Source organism: Stegostoma tigrinum, chromosome 19 (genome assembly GCF_030684315.1).
Source record: "Stegostoma tigrinum isolate sSteTig4 chromosome 19, sSteTig4.hap1, whole genome shotgun sequence".
Taxonomy (NCBI): domain Eukaryota; kingdom Metazoa; phylum Chordata; class Chondrichthyes; order Orectolobiformes; family Stegostomatidae; genus Stegostoma; species Stegostoma tigrinum.
Window position 1 is genome coordinate 22852319 of NC_081372.1, and position 19972 is coordinate 22872290.

The window sequence follows — 19972 nt, forward strand, 5'->3', positions numbered from 1 at the left end:
AGTTGGCAGGTCATGTTGCAGTTGGAAAAGACTTTGGTTTGGCCACATTTAGAGTACTGTGTACAATTCTGGTCACCACATTACCAAAAGGATGTGGATGCTTTGGAGAGGGTGCAGAGGAGGTTCACTAGGATGTTGCCTGGTATGGAGGGTGCTAGCTGTGAAGACAGGTTGAGTAGATTAGGATTATTTTCATTAGAAAGACAGAGATTGAGGGGGGACCTGATTGAGGTCTACAAAATCATGAGGGGTATAGACAGGGTGGATAGCAAGAAGTTTTTTCCCAGAGTGGGGGACTCAATTACTAGGGGTTATGAGTTCAAAGTGAGAGGAGGAAAGTTTAGGGGAGATATGCGTGGAAAGTTCTTTACACAGAGGGTGGTGGGTGCCTGGAACGCTTTGCCAGCGGAGGTGCTAGACGCAGACATGTTAGCGTCTTTTAAGATATATCTGGACAGGTACGTGGATGGGCGGGGAGCAAATGGACACAAACCCTTAGAAAATAGATGGCAGGTTAGACAGAGGATCTTGATCGGTGCAGGCTTGGAGGGCCGAAGGGCCTGTTCCTGTGCTGTAATTTTCTTTGTTCTTTGTTCACAAATAGGTGTAAGAAGCTGAATTAACTGGCAATTCCAGCACCATCAATAAGAAGACAGCTCAGCCTGCATGCCTCAGAACTGGAAATGGGAACAATAAGTTGACAGAAAAACAGTATGTGATTCCTTCATATTGCTCTTTAATAATATTGCCGCAATACTGACTTAGATTTTGTATTACTCTTGCATCGAATAATAACTTGGATATATATTGTGCATTTAGCTTTGTGAAAAGTTTTGAAATGTGTCATCTGACCATGATGAAATAAGTCATTAGGATTGGTGGCTAAAAACCTGGTCATAGAGTAGGTTTTAAAGATTGTCTAAAAAGAAAGAGAGGCAGGGAGGAAGAGTGGTGTACTGGTTGGAACCGGGTTGACCTCATTGACTACAATGTCATTGATTGGGTTTGTTAATCTGGGCCAATCAAGAAAGCCCTGGCTGACCAATATAGTCAGGAGATGCCTTGGTGTGCCCATTTGTCACCTGGTAGTGGGGATCCCCAATGGAGAGTCCTCTATGTGGGAGCTCTCACATTTTCCCTTGGGGATCTAGGGTGGAGGGTGTTGATAACCAAAGGAGATATTTTCTATTAGTGGGCCACAGGCATGGAATCACTGAGTATATATTTAGGGAAAATGTCATTGCGCAGCATGATTTCCTCATCACAAAAACAGGAAAATTATGGGTTGGGTTTACAATTTCCTGAGTGAGCCTCGATGTGGTCAGCATACAAGTAATTTACCCTCAAATTCTGGCTTGAACCATGTTCAACAATGTATCCATTTTATTGTTCTTTAGTTCTTATTTGTTGGTCTTGATTTTCTGAGTCTGGCTTAGTAATGGGACATCACTGTCAAAGGGGAGCCTTTATCTCACCTAAAGGTTATTATGTCCCAACAAAACAGCATTCTTTCTGAACTGCAATGAAGAAATGATTATAAACAAAACAAACCATAAAAAGAGGTGAACATACAAACTTTCCGACTTCATGGCAGATGAGTCCAGCAAGTCCAAATTGTTGGACAGGATATTCCCACTTCTATCAACAGATAATGTTTAATTTGCTAATGAGCACTTGCTTTTATTTTGCTGAATGCAGCATCCATTACTTGTATTCCAGTACTTTGTACTTGGCAGCACAGAACAATAGCAGAAATGGCTATCTTTATGAGGATAAGATAACCACTTCTATTTTCTATTTCTGTTGCTAGCAACAGGAGGACCCAAGGTAGAGCACTGGGTTTCAGATCAGTGCAACTGATGACCTTTATCTTATACCTTGCTCAAGTCCCAGTGATAGTATGTGACTGTTGTGGCTAAGTAGGAAATTAGTTTTTTTGATGATTAATTTTTACAGCGGCTAACAGTTTGAAAATTATTCACAGTTGAGAAATCTAACCTGACAGGGTAGGCTGAATGAAAATGTTGAACACTATTGGGAGATCTATTCAACTCACTTTTCACAAAAGACGTTGTAAGGTCATTAATTATATAACTACAGATAAAAGACATTCACAATAGCGTTATTCTGTGCAAAAGATCAATTTGTTCTTGTATTCTGACATAAATGTCCATGGACCCATATGTTAATCACACCTTGATCAGAGATACTAGGAACTGCCGATGCTGGAGAATCTGAGATAACAAGGTCTAGAGCTGGATGAACACAGCAGGCCAAGCAGCATCAGTGGAGTAGGAAAGCTGACGTTTTGGGTCTAGACCCTTCTCCACACTCTGATCAGTCTTGCTGTTACCCTCCTGTGCTGATATTACTGAGATGAAAGCTTGCATTGCACTGTGCTGGGCGCATCTCCAACAACAGCTTGCTCCATGCACCAGAAAATCCTCCATGGACTTCTATCAGGACCATGTAATCATCAGACACATATTTGAAGGTTTAAATCCAGATTTTTGTTTAAAGCATTTCTTATTTTGCCTTTTACAATTTGGCACAGCTGCTCTGCAACTCTTCTGCTTAAGTCAAAGACAGTGAAGATGGCAAACAGTGCAGGGAATCATTTATAAATTTCTTACCAATAATATTTGTTGGATAGTTGAACCAGAATTTTGTGGATTTACTGTACTCAAAGATAGTTTCCACAAAGATTTAAAGGGCACTGGTTTCCCCTGTTATGATGTCAATTTAATTATAGCACCACCTAGAGGGATGTTTGGTATTCAGGGACAGTGAAGTCAACGAGCAATCTAAACGGATAATCAGATTGAAGAACTCTCAAGGACAGTTCAGCAAGAAATAAAAAGCAATGTTCTCAACATGACAGAGAATGACTGGGACTGAAAGTTGGGATTACAGTTAAAGGTGAAATATAAACAAACTAAATTTTCATGTTTTCTTAACCTGTGGATTTTTTTTAAAAATGGAAAGGAGGAATTGTCACTCCAAACATTTAAAATTAGTTGTTCGGACTGAGCTTGCTGAGCAGTAATTACGACACAATACATGATTTTAAGAAAAATCAGTTCTGTTTAGTTCACTGAGGCTTAACTTTTTCAAACATTGTTACAGTCTGCATAGTTCATTACAAAAATTAAGTTTGCTCTAAATCACAAGTTTTGTTCACCTAATGCATTGAAGACTGCTGTAGTGCACCTCATGGAAGAACAGGCTATCACTGGCAGCAAATTCTAGATTTCTGTCTTTAACTGTACATGCATTGACACCAGAGCTTGCTGTCAATTTCATGTGCAATGACACTAACGATAATCACCCATCAATTAAATTGCAAATTCCAGGGACTGGATATCAGATGCAAAATTATTCATTATGCCTTTTGGGTCTGAAATTCTGAAAAGTTTAATTACCTTCTAGTAATCTACCTAAATGATAATTATGCTTTTGTTTTATAGGCTGTATCAGAAGCCTTTGACCATTGGTTACTGTACCTAACCTGATGCCGTCTCAACTTACCAATGACATTTACGTTGAATTAGCATTGATTATTGGCTGTGTGCAGAAGTGAGGAACTTTTTATTCTCGCTCTTTCATTCTCTCTCTCTCTCTTTCTCTCTCTCGCAGTCTCACTCTTAGTCTCACTCTCTGTCTCCCTCCTTCTTTCTTTCTAATCTAGGGGTGCGGTGCCCAGTTGTAGTGCTAGTACACTACAGAGTGCTGGTGAGACTTGAACCCTGGCCTTTTTATCTCAGCCTCATAACAGATACTGATGGCTCTGCAAAAGTAGAGTAGCCAGAAATAAATTTTAGTATAACTTTGAAAAGATTAAGAGAAGCTCTAAGAAGCAGATTGCTTTCAAAAAGTGTTAAATCATAATGGGAAACTTTTTCTCTTAATCGCTGTTAGCCCTTTATTCAAAAATGAATAACTTCACTTATTAATCTGTTCAGGAGATGAAGCATTAAGCTGATTCAAGAAAACTTCCTACTCCTTTCAGCCCTACACATTGTCAAATAGAATTATATCCTTAAGATTGTCTAAGTCTTGCAAGGATCTCTTTGCAAAAACAATAGAATTGAAAGAAGAAACAACAGTGGATATTATTATTTGTTATGGTTAGATTAGATTAGATTACCTATAGTGTGGAAACAGGCCCTTCAGCCCAACAAGTCCACACCACCCCTTGTAGCATCCCACCCAGACCCAGACCCACCCACCTATAACCCACACACCCCCGAACACTACGGGCAATTTAGCATAGCCAAGCCACCTAGCCTGCACATCTTTGGACTGTGGGAGGAAACCAGAGCACCCGAAGGAAACCCACGCAGACACGGGGAGAATGTGCAAACTCCACACAGATAGTTATCCAAGGCTGGAATCGAACCCGGGCCCCTGGTGCTGTGAGGCTACATTGCTAACCACTGAGCCACTGTGTTTAGCGAATACAAAATTCCTGAAGGCAAATGTTAGTCTCCTCATTTTCTGCGTTTAAGGTGATGTGTCCATCACTTAGACTGTGAAGGGCACACTGCTTGGTAATAAGCAGTACTGTTTGTATCGATTTGCAAGTGCATGGGAGTGTTTGTGCTGAGGATTCATGGTTAGCAATTGGCTGCACACATGCTTAGACTTCTACATAACCTGTTTAACAAGGATTGTTCTCACCATGGGAGTTCAAGCCCTGACATCTGACAGATTTTTGAACAAGATCTAAAGGCAGCAATCCTTTGGATCAAGGAATGCGAGACATGGAATGTCATTTATGAGTTCCTTGTGGCAAACCTTAGCTGCTGAACGATCATGGCAAAAGTGGTCCTTGCTTAAAAAAAAAGCCAAGACAATTAGGCAGCCAGCGGGAGACATGAGGATATCAAATCACCTCTTAACCTTCTAAATTCTACAGACAACAGGCCTAATTTTCATAATATCTGCTCGTAATTTAAGCCCTGAAGTCCAGGCAACATTCTTGTGAATTTATAATCTTGTAGTCTTGTAAACCTTCAAGGCTAATATATCCTTCCTAAAGTGCGGCACCCAATCTGCTCACAGTGCTCCAGTGAGGTCTAGCCAGGGTTTGTATAACTGCAGCATGATTTCTCAGCCTTGTACTCAGAGAGAGAGAGTGAGAGAAAGAGAATGAAAGAGAGAGAATAAAAAGGTCCTCACTTCTGCACACAAGCCAATAATCAATGCTAACGGCCCTCACCTTACTGGGAAGTTGTTTCCATTAAGCGGGGAGACTAGGACCCATGGGCACAGCCTTAGAATTTGAGGGGGTCAATTTAAAATGGAAATGAGGAGACATTTCTTCAGCCAGAGAGTGATGGGCCTGTGGAATTCATTGCCGCGGAGCACAGTGGAGGCTGAGATGTTAAGTGTCTTCAAAGCAGAGATTGATAAATTCCTGATCTCGCAAGGAATTAAGGGCTATGGGGAGAGTGCAGGGAAGTGGAGTTGAAATGCCCATCAGCCATGAATAAATGGCAGAGTGGACTTGATGGGCTGAATGGCCTTACTTCCACTCTTTTGTCTTTTGGTATTTAAAAGGCATCTGGATAGGTACATGAATAGGAAGGGTTTAGAGGGGCCAAATGCTGGCAAATAGGACCAGATTTATTTTGGATATCTGCTTGGCATGGATGAGTCAGGCCAAAGGGTTTTGTTCCATACTGTATATTTCTATGACTCTATGATTAGACAACTACAACATGGGGTCCATTCTCATATCTTGACTGTTGTAAATAAGTTCTATTGGGACATCTATCTTGGAAATGATATTAATAGTATTTAAATAATGTATTTTCAAATGAAAATTACATATTAACGTAAACACTTCTGGCAGTAGTCCTGAAATTATCAGCATTGTCTGTGTGTTTATTTCTATAGACTGGGGTTGGTTTCTTTGGAGTAGAGGAAATAGAGGAGGGGCATATTTGAGATGTACAAAATTATGAAGGGCATTGATAAGCTAGATAAGAGGAAACTATTTCCCTTCACAGAGGGGTCAATAATCAGAGAGCACAGATTTAAGGTAAGGAGCAGAAGGCTTAGAAAGGATTTAAAGATTTTTTTTCACCCAGAGAGCAGTGGGGATCTGAAAGGACAGTAGAGGAAGGAACCATTAGAACACTTAAGAAGTACTAAATTTAGACTATGAGCTAAGTGCTGGAAAATAGGACTAGAGATGATGGATAAGATGAGTTGGAGGGCCTCTATCTGGGCTGTAAAGCTCTATGTCGGCAATTACTTGAATTTTGAAGTAGTGTCCCTGGCCCCAGACCATGTTTGATGTCAGGAGGAGGTACCAAACAGTGAGAAAATCTTTATGATTATGGTACTGTTTTAGTGATTTCTACTTCCAGAAGCCTATTTTCAGCATTGTGTTTATATCAGGCTACTAATGCTATCTGATGGAGTTTCATTCACTGAAAACTTTGACAACTGATTTTACCTTCTCTGACAAAGACATTTTTCCAAAGAATACTTCAGTTTCAGAGTTAAAAAGGATTCTATAGCCCTGAGGTAGGAGATGTATATTGTGTTATTCTGCAAATGTCAGTATAAACCTTATTGTGCAGCATTGCACCACCAATAAATTTGGCTGCAATTGTGACAAGCAAATGAAATCCCCATGATATAGCAGTAGGGTTGTTGTAATGGGTGTCTTTAACTTTCCTAATATTGATTGGAACCTCCTTAGAGCAGTAGATTTGAATGGAGCTGTTTTTGTAAGGTGTGTTCAGGAGGGTTTCCTAACGCAGTACGTTGACAGGCCGACGAGGGGAGAGGCCATTCTAGACTTGGTGCTCGGAAACGAGCCGGGGCAGGTATCAGATCTTGTGGTGGGAGAGCATTTTGGTGATAGTGACCATAACTGCCTCACATTCTACATAGCTATGGAGAAGGAGAGGATTAGGCAGAATGGGAGGATATTTAATTGGGGAAGAGGAAACTATGATGCGATTAGACATGAGTTAGGAAGCATGGACTGGGAGCAGTTGTTCCATGGTAAGGGAACTATCGACATGTGGAGACTGTTTAAGGAACAGTTGTTGGGAGTGATGAGTAAATATGTCCCTCTGAGACAGGCAAGAAGGGGTAAGATTAGGGAACCTTGGATGACGAGAGCGGTGGAGCTTCTAGTGAAAAGGAAGAAGGTAGCTTACATAAGGTGGAGGAAGCTAGGGTCAAGTTCAGCTAGAGAGGATTACATGCAGGCAAGGAAGGAGCTCAAAAATGGTCTGAGGAGAGCCAGGAGGGGGCACGAGAAAGGCTTGGCAGAAGGAATCCGGGAAAACACAAAGGCATTTTACACTTACGTGAGGAATAAGAGAATGGTCAAAGAAAGAGTAGGGCCGATCAGGGATAGCATAGGGAACTTGTGTGTGGAGCCTGAGGAGGTAGGGGAAGCCCTAAATGAGTTTTTTGCTTCTGTCTTTACGAAAGAAACAAACTTTGTAGTGAATGAAACCTTTGAAGAGCAGGTGTGCATGCTGGAATGGATAGAGATAGACGAAGCTGATGTGCTGAAAATTTTGTCAAACATTAAGATTGACAAGTCGCCAGGCCCGGATCAGATTTGTCCTCGGCTGCTTTGGGAAGCGAGAAATGCAATTGCTTCGCCACTTGCGAAGATCTTTGCATCCTCGCTCTCCACTGGAGTCGTACCTGAGGACTGGAGAGAGGCAAATGTAATTCCTCTCTTCAAGAAAGGAAATAGGGAAATCCCCGGCAATTATAGACCGGTAAGTCTCACGTCTGTCGTCTGCAAGGTGTTAGAAAGGATTCTGAGGGATAAGATTTATGACCATCTGGAAGAGCATGGCTTGATCAAATACAGTCAACACGGCTTTGTGAGGGGTAGGTCATGCCTTACAAACCTTATTGAGTTTTTTGAGGATGTGACTAGTCGTTGACAGTGTAGAGGGCTGTTGTAGGCTGCAGCGGGACATTGACAGGATGCAGAGATGGGCTGAGAGGTGGCAGATGGAGTTCAACCTGGATAAATGCGAGGTGATGCATTTTGGAAGGTCGAATTTGAAAGCTGAGTACAGGATTAAGGATAGGATTCTTGGCAGCGTGGAGGAACAGAGGGATCTTGGTGTGCAGATACATAGATCCCTTAAAATGGCCACCCAAGTGGACAGGGTTGTTAAGAAAGCATATGGTGTTTTGGCTTTCATTAACAGGGGGATTGAGTTTAAGAGTCGTGAGATCTTGTTGCAGCTCTATAAAACTTTGGTTAGACCGCACTTGGAATACTGCGTCCAGTTCTGGGCGCCCTATTATAGGAAAGATGTGGATGCTTTGGAGAGGGTTCAGAGGAGGTTTACCAGGATGCTGCCTGGACTGGAGGGCTTATCTTATGAAGAGAGGTTGACTGAGCTCGGTCTCTTTTCATTGGAGAAAAGGAGGAGGAGAGGGGACCTAATTGAGGTATACAAGATAATGAGAGGCATAGATAGAGTTGATAGCCAGAGACTATTTCCCAGGGCAGAAATGGCTAGCACGAGGGGTCATAGTTTTAAGCTGTTTGGAGGAAAGTATAGAGGGGATGTCAGAGGCAGGTTCTTTACGCAGAGAGTTGTGGGAGCATGGAATGCGTTGCCAGCAGCAGTTGTGGAAGCAAGGTCATTGGGGTCATTTAAGAGACTGCTGGACATGTATATGGTCACAGAAATTTGAGGGTGCATACATGAGGATCAATGGTCGGCACAACATTGTGGGCTGAAGGGCCTGTTCTGTGCTGTACTGTTCTATGTTCTATGTTCTATAGCTGTAGGTGAATAGGATATCATTTTTGCCTTGTATTGTAGTTAAGGAAGCAATCACAATCTAAATTCTAAGCCAGAAGCAGTTTTCTGTAGACTAATGTACAAATGTAACAATATATCAGTGTGGAGAATTCTTATTACTTTATATCCAAAGGCATTTTTCTCAGTCCTCGGTGATCTCTTGTTTCCGTCTTGGGGTACTCTGCAGAGGAAGATAAACGTAATATTTGGGGCAATCTATCCATTGCAACCTCTGTGATAATTACGAATCCAGTTTAAAGGCAGTATTGTTCAAATCCTGGAAGTGGGTGGGCTGCATTTCAGAAGTGGTGCTGCCTGAAATGCAAAGTAAACAATCCTTCCAAAGACAGTGTGTCATCAGGCAGAATGTTGTGAACGTGAAGTAAATTATATTGCAATAAAAGGCAACTTGAGATATGAAAGGCTGCGCGATGCTATCAGCTTGTGTGACAGAAGGTGATAGAGTGTTTGATTCAAGAGGGAAGTTGGATCAAGAAGGATTAGTCTTCAGCCTGCAAGAGAAGGCAGCTAAGGGAATAAGCTGTTTCCAGAATTCCTCATTGTAAGTAGTACAACAGTCAGATTTGCAGAAACATTGAATCATAATCAAGACTTGATATGGGATTTGTTAGATCTATTATACATGCTGCATAAGCTCAAATGTCAAATGGTTGTTGAGAATTTGCTAGGTGTGCAATGAAAGCCCCAGTAACAGCTTGACATTGGGTCAGGAACACAAGAACTTCCACACCAGTGTGTTATTTAATTTTGAATACAACCACGGTGAAGAAGGACGGATAGTTTTATGATTCCTGCAGAGACTGTTAACTTTAAATAGAAGACATCAATTCCTAGTGATTAACTTAAAACTTGAAATCTAGTTTTGCAATTTAAGATTTTTTATCTTCACAAACAAATCAAAAGAAACATTAACCAGACATTATTTTGTTAGGCAACTTATACAGTAAAGTACAAAGAGCCACTTATTAAAGGAACATGACTGATAACACATGCCACTTGTACTTTACAATTTTCCCTCCACAGGATTGTGGTTGTGAAGCCCAGACCTTAGTTGAGGTTCCCCAGTTTGTCACAGTTCCAGGTACTCCAAATCAATAAGCTCCTGGCTGAGGATGGATGCATTGGCTCCCCTTCTTTATAAACCTACCCCCTCAGTCAGTCACAGCAATATTATTTAAAAGCAGATCCCTTCCCTTGTGGATACCTTTCTCTCAAATCTAATGAACTTGCGTTTTAAAAGTAACCAATTTAACTAGGCTTTCTAGAGGTGACAAGGATTGAGTTTATCAATGACTAGATAGAAGAAAAATTAGTAATGTAACCCATATACACCTGGATTAGAAATAAGAGGTTCGTTTGAGAAGAAAAAAGTTAAAACAAATGTCCAGATCTGTCTCTGAATTGTTCACAAAGAGCAAATTGCAGTGAAGATTACTGGTAGCATTGACATTAGCAATTCAACAGCTCATTTCATGATCCTTAATTTTGCAGATCAGTTGAGATTCTATGGTTATGATTCCTTTCAATTGTGGTTGAATTCCAGCTCTGGTGAGAGATAAATTTTTTATTGTCCTGTTCACCTTTTTTCTGGCTGCTAGGAGCTGATTCTAGCACACAAAATGAGAAAAGGTGTTTATCTGCAACACAGGCTTAACTAGAGGGTAGTTCTATGACTAGGACTTTCGCAGCACACTAACACTCAAACACAAGCTGGTACACATAGTCATACGGAACAGAAGCAGACCTCTTGGTCCAACTAGTCCATGCCAACATTGTTCCCAAACCAAAGTAGTTCCTCTTGCCTGCCTTTGGCCCATATCCCTCCAGACCTTTCCTATTCAAGTACTTATCCAAATAACTTTAAAATGTTGTAACAATACCTGTAACTTGCTCTCGCAGTTCATTCCGTGTACAAACCATTCTGTGTCGAAAAATTTACCCTTTGTGTCCTTTTTAAATCTTTCTCTTGTCACCTTAAAAATATTCACCCTAGTTTTGAAAACCCCCACCCTATAGAAAGGACCCTTGCTGTTCACCTTATCTGTGCACTCATGATTTTATAAGCCTCCATGAGGTCACCCCTAAATCTCCTACACTCCAGTAAAAAAAGTCCCAGACCAGCCAGCTAATCTTTATAACTCAAGCCTGTTATTCCTGACAACATCTTGGTAAATCCTTTTTGAACCCTCTCCAGTTTAAACATATCCTTTCAAAAGCAGGGCAATCAGAATGACGCAGCACTCCTGAAGAAGCCTCTCCAACATCCAGTACAACCGCAACATAACATCCCAAATCCTATGCTCAAATGTTTGAGCAGTGATGGAAAACTTGCTAAATGCCTTCTTAACCATTCTGTCTATATATAATGCAAATTTCAAAGAATTATATACCTGAACCTCTAGATCTCTCTGTTCTACAAAATTACTGAGGGCCCTCCCATTAATTGTATAAGTCCTTCCCTTGTTTGGGAAGTATTCTGTCCAACTAGAATACTCCAGTAGACTTGAAACTGTCTTTTTGAATCTTGTCCATATGTATTTTTCAAAGGAGGAAACACAATATGTTTCTGCAGTTTTGGACATAACCTGTAGGGTGTGGCTTGCCATTGAATAGGGCTTTGTCAGCTCCTCGACATCACAAGACACTCTCTTTGGCTGAAGTTTCTTTGACATTTGACATTTTTAGATGTTACATCCCATTGGAGCCAAAATGAATTTCTCCAAGCCCACCATTGAGTTTATATCTGAAGGCTATTTTGTTTCCATAGCAGTGCACTTTTATAAAACACATTTCAGAATTAATTGCTGAAAAAATACATATTGCTGCTTGGCCTGCTGTGTTCATCCAGCTCTACACCTTGTTATCTCATAGTAAATTGGGGTTCTTTTTTACTGACATAATACAGCCTTTGGAGGAAACACAAGTCACTCCCAATTTCCAATCAGTTTATACCTCCCCAATTGTACTGCGTTGTCATGTCAAGTGATTGTTCGAAGGCTCATCCCTCAGCTTTCCAAGAATTCCCAAACTGACTGGAGGCAGTAAGGCCCACACCACTGATTTCTTCTCCCTGTCTCAAGGGCAAATCTTTCAAAATCTTTAGATTATCATGGAATGAGACTCTTCAAGCAGAAAGTGCCTACTTTATGCATTCTGTGTGGTAGCTCACAGAAGTCCTGTAGACTTATTGTTTCTGCTGACGTCATTGCTTTTATCTATGTGTGACCTCTATTCCTTTTTCTAACTCTCTTTACCACTGTCCAAAGAAACTCTGAGACTGCAAGTCAGCCCAGCTGCTCTTACATTTCTCCTCAGGAGCCAATAGTTTCACCTTGCTCTCAGCAAATCTTAACTTAGACCCTTTTTTCCCATGGTGATCAAGTTATGAACAGAACCCATGATTCTCTTCATTACTTCGTTTACCTTAAATTAACGTGACTGTTTAAAACATAACAATGTTTTCAACAAGCATTTGTAACATTGGGCCAAATGCCCAAACATTGAAGCAAACCGATAAAAGAGGTTCTGCCTTGAAGAGGTATAACAGACAAATATTAAAACCTGGATGACAAATCATCCCAAATTAAACAGGATCATCCCACAATTGAAACAATTTTCCAATGTCTTGGGTTTTGTGCAGCCAGTGTGTGGTTGTCCTGTATTTTTCTAAGACTTACTCCTGTTTTTTAATTGTTTCCTATGGTGTTTACAGCTCTCCCGCCAAAACCCCTGCTGTAGGGTGTAGACAGCACCATCCTGCCCACAGTGTCTCTTACGTTTCCTCCCCCAGATATTGATCACCCTGGCACAAACTTGAAAAAAAAAACTAAAGAAATCATTCCACTGTGCCAAATGAAGGAGGATGGCTAACTATGGTAATTAATTTGCCCATTGCTGACCAATTCACAAACTGCCTGGCACTTTACTGACCTCAGTACAGCCTCCCACCATGTAATGAGTCTGCCTCCTACATTGAGGTGGCCACCAAACAGTCTCTGGTGAGGACTGGGGGAAGGGATTGAGGGGGTGGTGAAAGCCTTCCTTTCCAGAGTCTGCATTGTCCATGGAGGCAGCAAATAGTGACAATGGCATATCCCAAAGGGGACATCAAATGGTTCATCCTTTTCGTCACCAGGATCCGCTTCTCTGGCACGTAGAGAATTGTTTCCCCCTTACCTGCGAGGATGTTTCAATATGATGGTATCCTTCCCTTCTCCCTGCAGCCTCAGCAGGAGACATTTAAGTGGGTACCACTGCTGGGGCTGCAGAGCTGCTAGCCCTTTGATTGGCTGCCCCAGGAAGATCCCTACCAAGACTTGTCATTGCCACAACCGAGGGGAGAATCCACATTTAATCCTGATGGTGGGGTGCAAAATTTTTTGGTAAAATTCTGGTAAATAATACTGATGCCTTGATTATTTCAGTGAGTTCCCTAACATATGACCCAAGGAAAGGGGACAATGATGCATTGCAAAGAGTATCAGTGTTGAAGGAGACAAACTAACAAGTAGAGGTTGTCAGGTGAAGAGGAATTCAGTGAAAACAAGGCAAAGAAGTGCCAGAAAAATGCATGAAAACTAGGCTGATCAGGGTACAGCTGGTGAACCAACACCTTCTTTTATCTCTTCAATCTACTTTACACTAAAAAAAATCCCCTGAGCATTAAAAGTTTTTGTTCAACTTTCAGTTATTCACTTACTTTGGCATTGAAGAATATTGAAATCATTAAACTGGGCTCAATGTCAATTAAATTCTGACAATGCAAACCTTGAAGTGTAGTGAGAAAAATAAACTTTAGATCAAAACTGTTAAATGTAATAAATGTATTGATTTTAATTTCAATCACAGTCCTATTGATCCAAACCTGTTATATTTTACAATGTTTAGTAAAGTGTATTCTTTTACTGAGTGTACAACTTTTATGATGTTTCTCCCATAACTTCAGCACAGTCAGTGGATGTCTTCTGCTGCTTTTTTTTGGGGATCTTATTGCTGGAGGTTTGAAGCTCTGAGGGTTTGTCTCCAGACAACAGGGCTGCTGCCAGGGCACTCTAACCCTGTGGCTTTCTCACACCACACTGGCATTAGCTGTAGAGATGGCAAGGTAACAGATTTGTTGCCTTCCTGGCAAAGGACTCACAAGCTCACAGTTTGCATAGCAATTATTTGAGCTTCAACCAATGCTGCAAAGCCTTTGAGCATTGATTTGAGTTGTGAAGACATAGTTACAACATCCCTGGATGTGAGATTCTCCAGGACAGCTTTCAGAGTGTGGATGCCTTGGGCAATAGGATGACACAAGTCGATGGTAGATTCCTCCATGCCTTCAGCCAAAATGTGGAACTCCTTTGCAAGCCATTCACATGAATGGAATCTTATTGGGATCTGAGCAATGTGGGGTATGGCAAAGTTTGTGGCAGATTCAAACAGTAAGTCCAGTCTTGAAGTTGGGATCATCTCATTCAATTTTTTATGCTTTTCCCAATTGGCAAGGATTATGATGTCTTATTTCCTGGCATAAAAGCTATACCTGGCTAATGTGCTTACTTCTTACAGAAACATTTTTTGATGAACCTTTGTATTCATCATGAAGCAGTATGTTTCGATGAGCGATGTCTCTAACTACAAACAAGGCAAAATAACCATGGTGAGATACGAAGAACTGCCATTGCTGGAGTTTGAGATAACACAGCGTGCAGCTGGAGGAACACAGCAGGCCAGGCAGCATCAGAGAAGCAGGAAAGTTGACATTTCGCATCTGGACCCTTCTTCAGAAATAACCATTGTAGTGTGGCTTCCATATATTTACAACATTCCCTTTTTACTCTTTGCTGGTGGCTTTTGTTCTTATGAACAACAGAGTAATACTACAAGATTTCACTTTTCTATCAAAACAAATTCCATTATATATGAAAGACAAACAAAACTCGGACTATTAACTTAATATGGTTTATGCATGTTATGCATAGCTGTATACTTCTTTCTTCCACAAAGAATTCTCTTTAAAAGTTATTTATTTCTGTAGAGACGATCCATAATTATCCTTTAATTCTCTGGAGTGTGTTCCCCACCTCCAGCTATTTCCTTCACCCTCTACTGTAGATGCCTTAGTCCATTGTTCTGGTTACTTTTCAGGATGCCAAAGCTAATCTTTAGAAATGAGACACTGTAGCACCTACTGCAGATTCTCCTACTGACTCAAATCTAGGCTTTCTTCCATCTGCTGTTCTTTCACAAAATTTGAGCTGAGATTCTGCCACGCAGTCAATGATGAAGCTAATATTTTACCTACTTATCAGTCTAGATTTTTGTAATTGTCTTTTATTTTGGCCAACTTATCTCAGTTATCTTTAGCACACAAGGTCTAAAACATAATTTTAAAAAAGAATGTTCCCAGCAAGTACAAAGACAACGGAAACCAGAGAGCTTTCCTAAGAGCTACTTATCTCCATGACAATGTAGCCTGCTCTGGGCTATCTTCAAACTGACATTTTAGGTTAATTGTGACAACAAAATGTGAGGCTGGATGAACACAGCAGGCCAAGCAGCATCTCAGGAGCACAAAAGCTGACGTTTTGGGCCTAGACCCTTCATCAGAGAGGGGGATGGGGTGAGGGTTCTGGAATAAATAGGGAGAGAGGGGGAGGCGGACCGAAGATGGAGAGAAAAGAAGATAGGTGGAGAGAGTATAGGTGGGGAGGTAGGGAGGGGATAGGTCAGTTCAGGGAAGACGGACAGGTCAAGGAGGTGGGATGAGGTTAGTAGGTAGATGGGGGTGCGGCTTGGGGTGGGAGGAAGGGATGGGTGAGAGGAAGAACAGGTTAGGGAGGCAGAGACAGGTTGGACTGGTTTTGGGATGCAGTGGGTGGAGGGGAAGAGCTGGGCTGGTTGTGTGGTGCAGTGGGGGGAGGGGACGAACTGGGCTGGTTTAGGGATGCAGTTGGGGAAGGGGAGATTTTGAAACTGGTGAAGTCCACATTGATACCTTTAGGCTGCAGGTTTCCCAGGCGGAATATGAGTTGCTGTTCCTGCAACCTTCGGGTGGCATCATTGTGGCACTGCAGGAGGCCCATGATGGACATGTCATCTAAAGAATGGGAGGGGGAGTGGAAATGGTTTGCGACTGGGAGGTGCAGTAGTTGGTTGCGAACTGAGCGGAGGTGTTCTGCAAAGCGGTCTCCAAGCTTCCACTTGGTTTCCCCAATGTACAGGAAGCCACACCGGGTACAGTGGATGCAGTATACCACGTTGGCAGATGTGCAGGTGAACCTCTGCTTAATGTGGGATGAAGTGTCTCGGCCCGAAACGTCAGCTTTTGTGCTCCTGAGATGCTGCTTGGCCTGCTGTGTTCATCCAGCCTCACATTTTGTTGTCTTGGATTCTCCAGCATCTGCAGTTCCCATTATCTCTTTTAGGTTAATTGTCCCTCATTTGCAACTTCTTTTTGGATTGGATGAAGTGACTGGGTTCTACAACTTACCAGTGTTTACTGAACGAAACTGAAAGTTTTAAACTAATTTAACTCCCAAAACAAAACATATCTCTGAACTGTGATTACAATAATGTGTTTACATCTTGTATCTATCTCTCCAAATAAATAAACCCACCCGTCATTTTATACCTCACTCTTTTCTATTCTGACTTAACCTTAAACTATAACCTACAAATTATATTCTTAAATCTGAAGTTATATTTGAAACTGCATGAGCCATAAAAAAGGTACTGATATCAACATTACTAAACAGTAAGTATTAAATACTGTTTGACACAGTGGACATTATAGCTAAGTTAGTTTTTGTCCTAACTTGTATCGATTAATTCAGCAATAAAAGCAGAAATTACTGCAACTGTTCAGCAGATTTGGCAGCTTCTGTACACAGTTGTTTCAGTTTTTATTGGATAAATTATTTACTGTGTGCACTGCATGTGGCAAAATGCAGATCTATCTGTCTAAGTAGATTTACATGTTGTTTACACTAACATAAATAGTGAATATATGAATTTGTATCCACGTGTGCCATACAGGCCATTGGATAAAAAGGAAATTTCCAATTCTAGAAACTTTAGAATAGTCCTACAATGCTGAACAGATGTAGGACTCATTTTAGGCAGAGATTTATTTTGAAACCAGACAGTATATTTGTCTGTTGAGTTTTTAGGGGATATTGTACATCATTCTTTAAGTTAAAAAAGTGCCATTGTAAACACAGAGGTGAAAAGATACTCCTAGTTAGATGTATTGGCAAAATGATTTTAATTAAGTTCCACACAGATCAATAGAACCAAGCATTTTACTCATTAATAGGCATGAGATGAATGATGAATTAATTTTTCTAATCAATTTTAATCAAAAACATTCTGTGTTTGTATGTAGTCCCATGTGAGCTGTTATTTCCTTTAGTACACTGATTGATGTCAAGTTGAAATCTCAAGAAAAAGGTTTGTCAAAATCATGTTAGCAAACTTAATGAACTAAATTAACAAAAAATTTAACCCCTGATGCTCTAACTTCATTTACAAGTTTGCTGATGACACCACCGTAAGTGGGTCAGATCTTAAACACTGACGAGACAGAATACAGGAAAGAGATAGAGTGCTTAGTGACGTGGTGTAAAGGCAACAATCTCTCCCTCAATATCGGCAAAACGAAGAAGCTGGTCATTGTCTTTTGGAAGTGGAGTGCAGGACACACCCCTGTCTGTAATAATGTTGCTGAAGTGGAGGTGGTCGAGAGCTTCAAGTTCCGAGGAGTAAATATCACCAACAATCTCTCCTGGTCCATCCACATTGACACCACAGTCAAAAAAGCATACCAATGCCTCTACTTCCTCAGAAGGCTAAGGAAATTCAGCAGGTTCTTAATGACTCTGACCAACATTTATAGATGTGCCATAGAAACGTATAACAGCTTGGTATGGCAGCTGCTCTTCCCAACACCCCAAAAAATTACAGAGAATTATGAACGTTGCTCACGCCATCACCCAAGCCAGCCTTCCATCCACTGACTCTCTCTATACTGCCCGCTGCCTCGGGAAAGCAGCCAACATCATCAAATAAGCCTCCTATTTTGGTTATACTCTCCTCTATTGGGTAGAAGATACAGAAGTTTGAAAAGACATACCAACAGATTTCAAGAACAGCTTCTTCCCCACTGTTATAAGACTTCTGAATGGACCTCTCATATATTAAAGTTGAACTTTCTCTGTAGCTGTAACACTATATTCTGCATTCTGTTCTATTGTCCTATGTCCTTATGTAAGGGATGATTTGCCTGGATAGCTCACAAAACAATAACTTTCACTATCAAGGTACACATGACAATAATAAAATAAATCAAACTCAAATCAAAATTTTCTGAACAAGTAGTTTAATTACTGGATTGGAATCTCTATATTACTAAACATCTCAATCCATCTATTTTTCTTTTGGCAATGGATCTGTATGGGGGAATAGATGATACCATCCTATATTGGTATGTCATTAACATATGACCTAATTTAGTTTTCACAATTGATGATGTGTACAATGATACACACTGGGAAACCAAAAAGTGAACATTGTTTCATGGATGTGAAAATGTCTTAATGTTGATTACATTTTAACTATATAATTCAGAAACATAGGCAGTACTTTAATTAAGGCTAATATTCAAATTGCAAAATAGGTAGGACTCAATAAAAGTCACGCTGCAATGTTTGTGGATGTGTTTCAAATTCATATTTCTCCATTCTTTTATTTACTGTAGTCCATGGGTTTGCACCAAAATGAGCTGAGTTTTCAGCACTTTGCTCTAGCATTCTGTCACAGTGGTAGGAAATATCAGGCAGTAACCTGGATTGGCTCAAATTTTGTTTGCCCTCTGGAGAAGCACCTGCCATCTGTTTGGCCCTTTCACATTACAAATCTGTTGAGATCAAAGGCTCAGTAATGCATCAAAGTACATCTATCTATTTATAAATTCAAATAGTTGCAGTCTGTTAACCATTCCTTATTTGGTGAAAATCAGAATATCTATGAGTCCTCCATTTCATTTGCAAACAAGAAAGTAATATCAAGGGAAATTGGAATTAATAGTAGAACAGAAACAAGAAACTTTGTATGGCTCTGAAAGAGTTAATGCTGAAGTTGCATTAGCTCTACTCAATGAAATATAGCCTTTGTTGGAGAAACAGGCAATATTGCATGAAATAGCAAGAACTGCAGATGCTGGAGTCAGAGATAACACAGTGTAGAGCTGGAGGAACACAGGAGACCAGACAGCATCAGAGGAACAGGTAAGCTGAGGTTTGGGGTCAGGACCCTTCTTCAGAAAATTAGATTAGAAAATTCCTGAAGTAAGGGTCCCGACCCAAAACGTCAGCTTTCCTGTTCCTCTGATGCTGCCTGGCCTCCTGTGCTCCTCTAGTTTCAGCTCCATACTGTGTTAATCTTGCATGAGGTCTTGGTGGAGGTAGATGTGCATTATCTGACTCCTGTCAGTTATAATTATTGCCTAATTAATGTTTTGGCACCTTTTCCTATAATGTATTAAGCTACACTGTGTAATGTAAGACTCTTCTTGTCAACACTTTCAACTAGATTATTCCCTATCTCTGGAAATTAGACAATCCCTGAGACTCAGTTTAGATTTATGGCAGTGAATTACCGGAACCATATACCACAGGTGGTTGGTAGCCAGAGGCCAAAACAACTGTCACATAGTGATTATATTAAGAGATACTAATTCAGAATCTTGCAATAATATCTGTAGATGGAAGTTCATTTTCAAGTATGTCTATTGGGGAATTTAAATTCAGTCATTTACAGGGAACATTTACTGGTTTTTGTGCTGAAATGATGGATTGGTCATCAACAAGCTTTGGAGCTGATACAAGCCTTAAACATTTGCATTTTCCGATGTTAATTCTAATTATCTATATAGAATAAAATTCTGCCTTGAACTATGTTGATCTTTGGGAGCTCCCCCAAAGGGAGTAATGACAACAATTCTATTTGCCAAATGGATAGTCCAAGTACATAGGTCAAAATATGTTACTGATTAGCTTGACCGAAGATTATTACTGGTCTACTCCAAGCCCTCACTCATATTTTGCATTGCTGTGAATAGTTTGATTTATCATGATTTCCATGCAACTTCAATT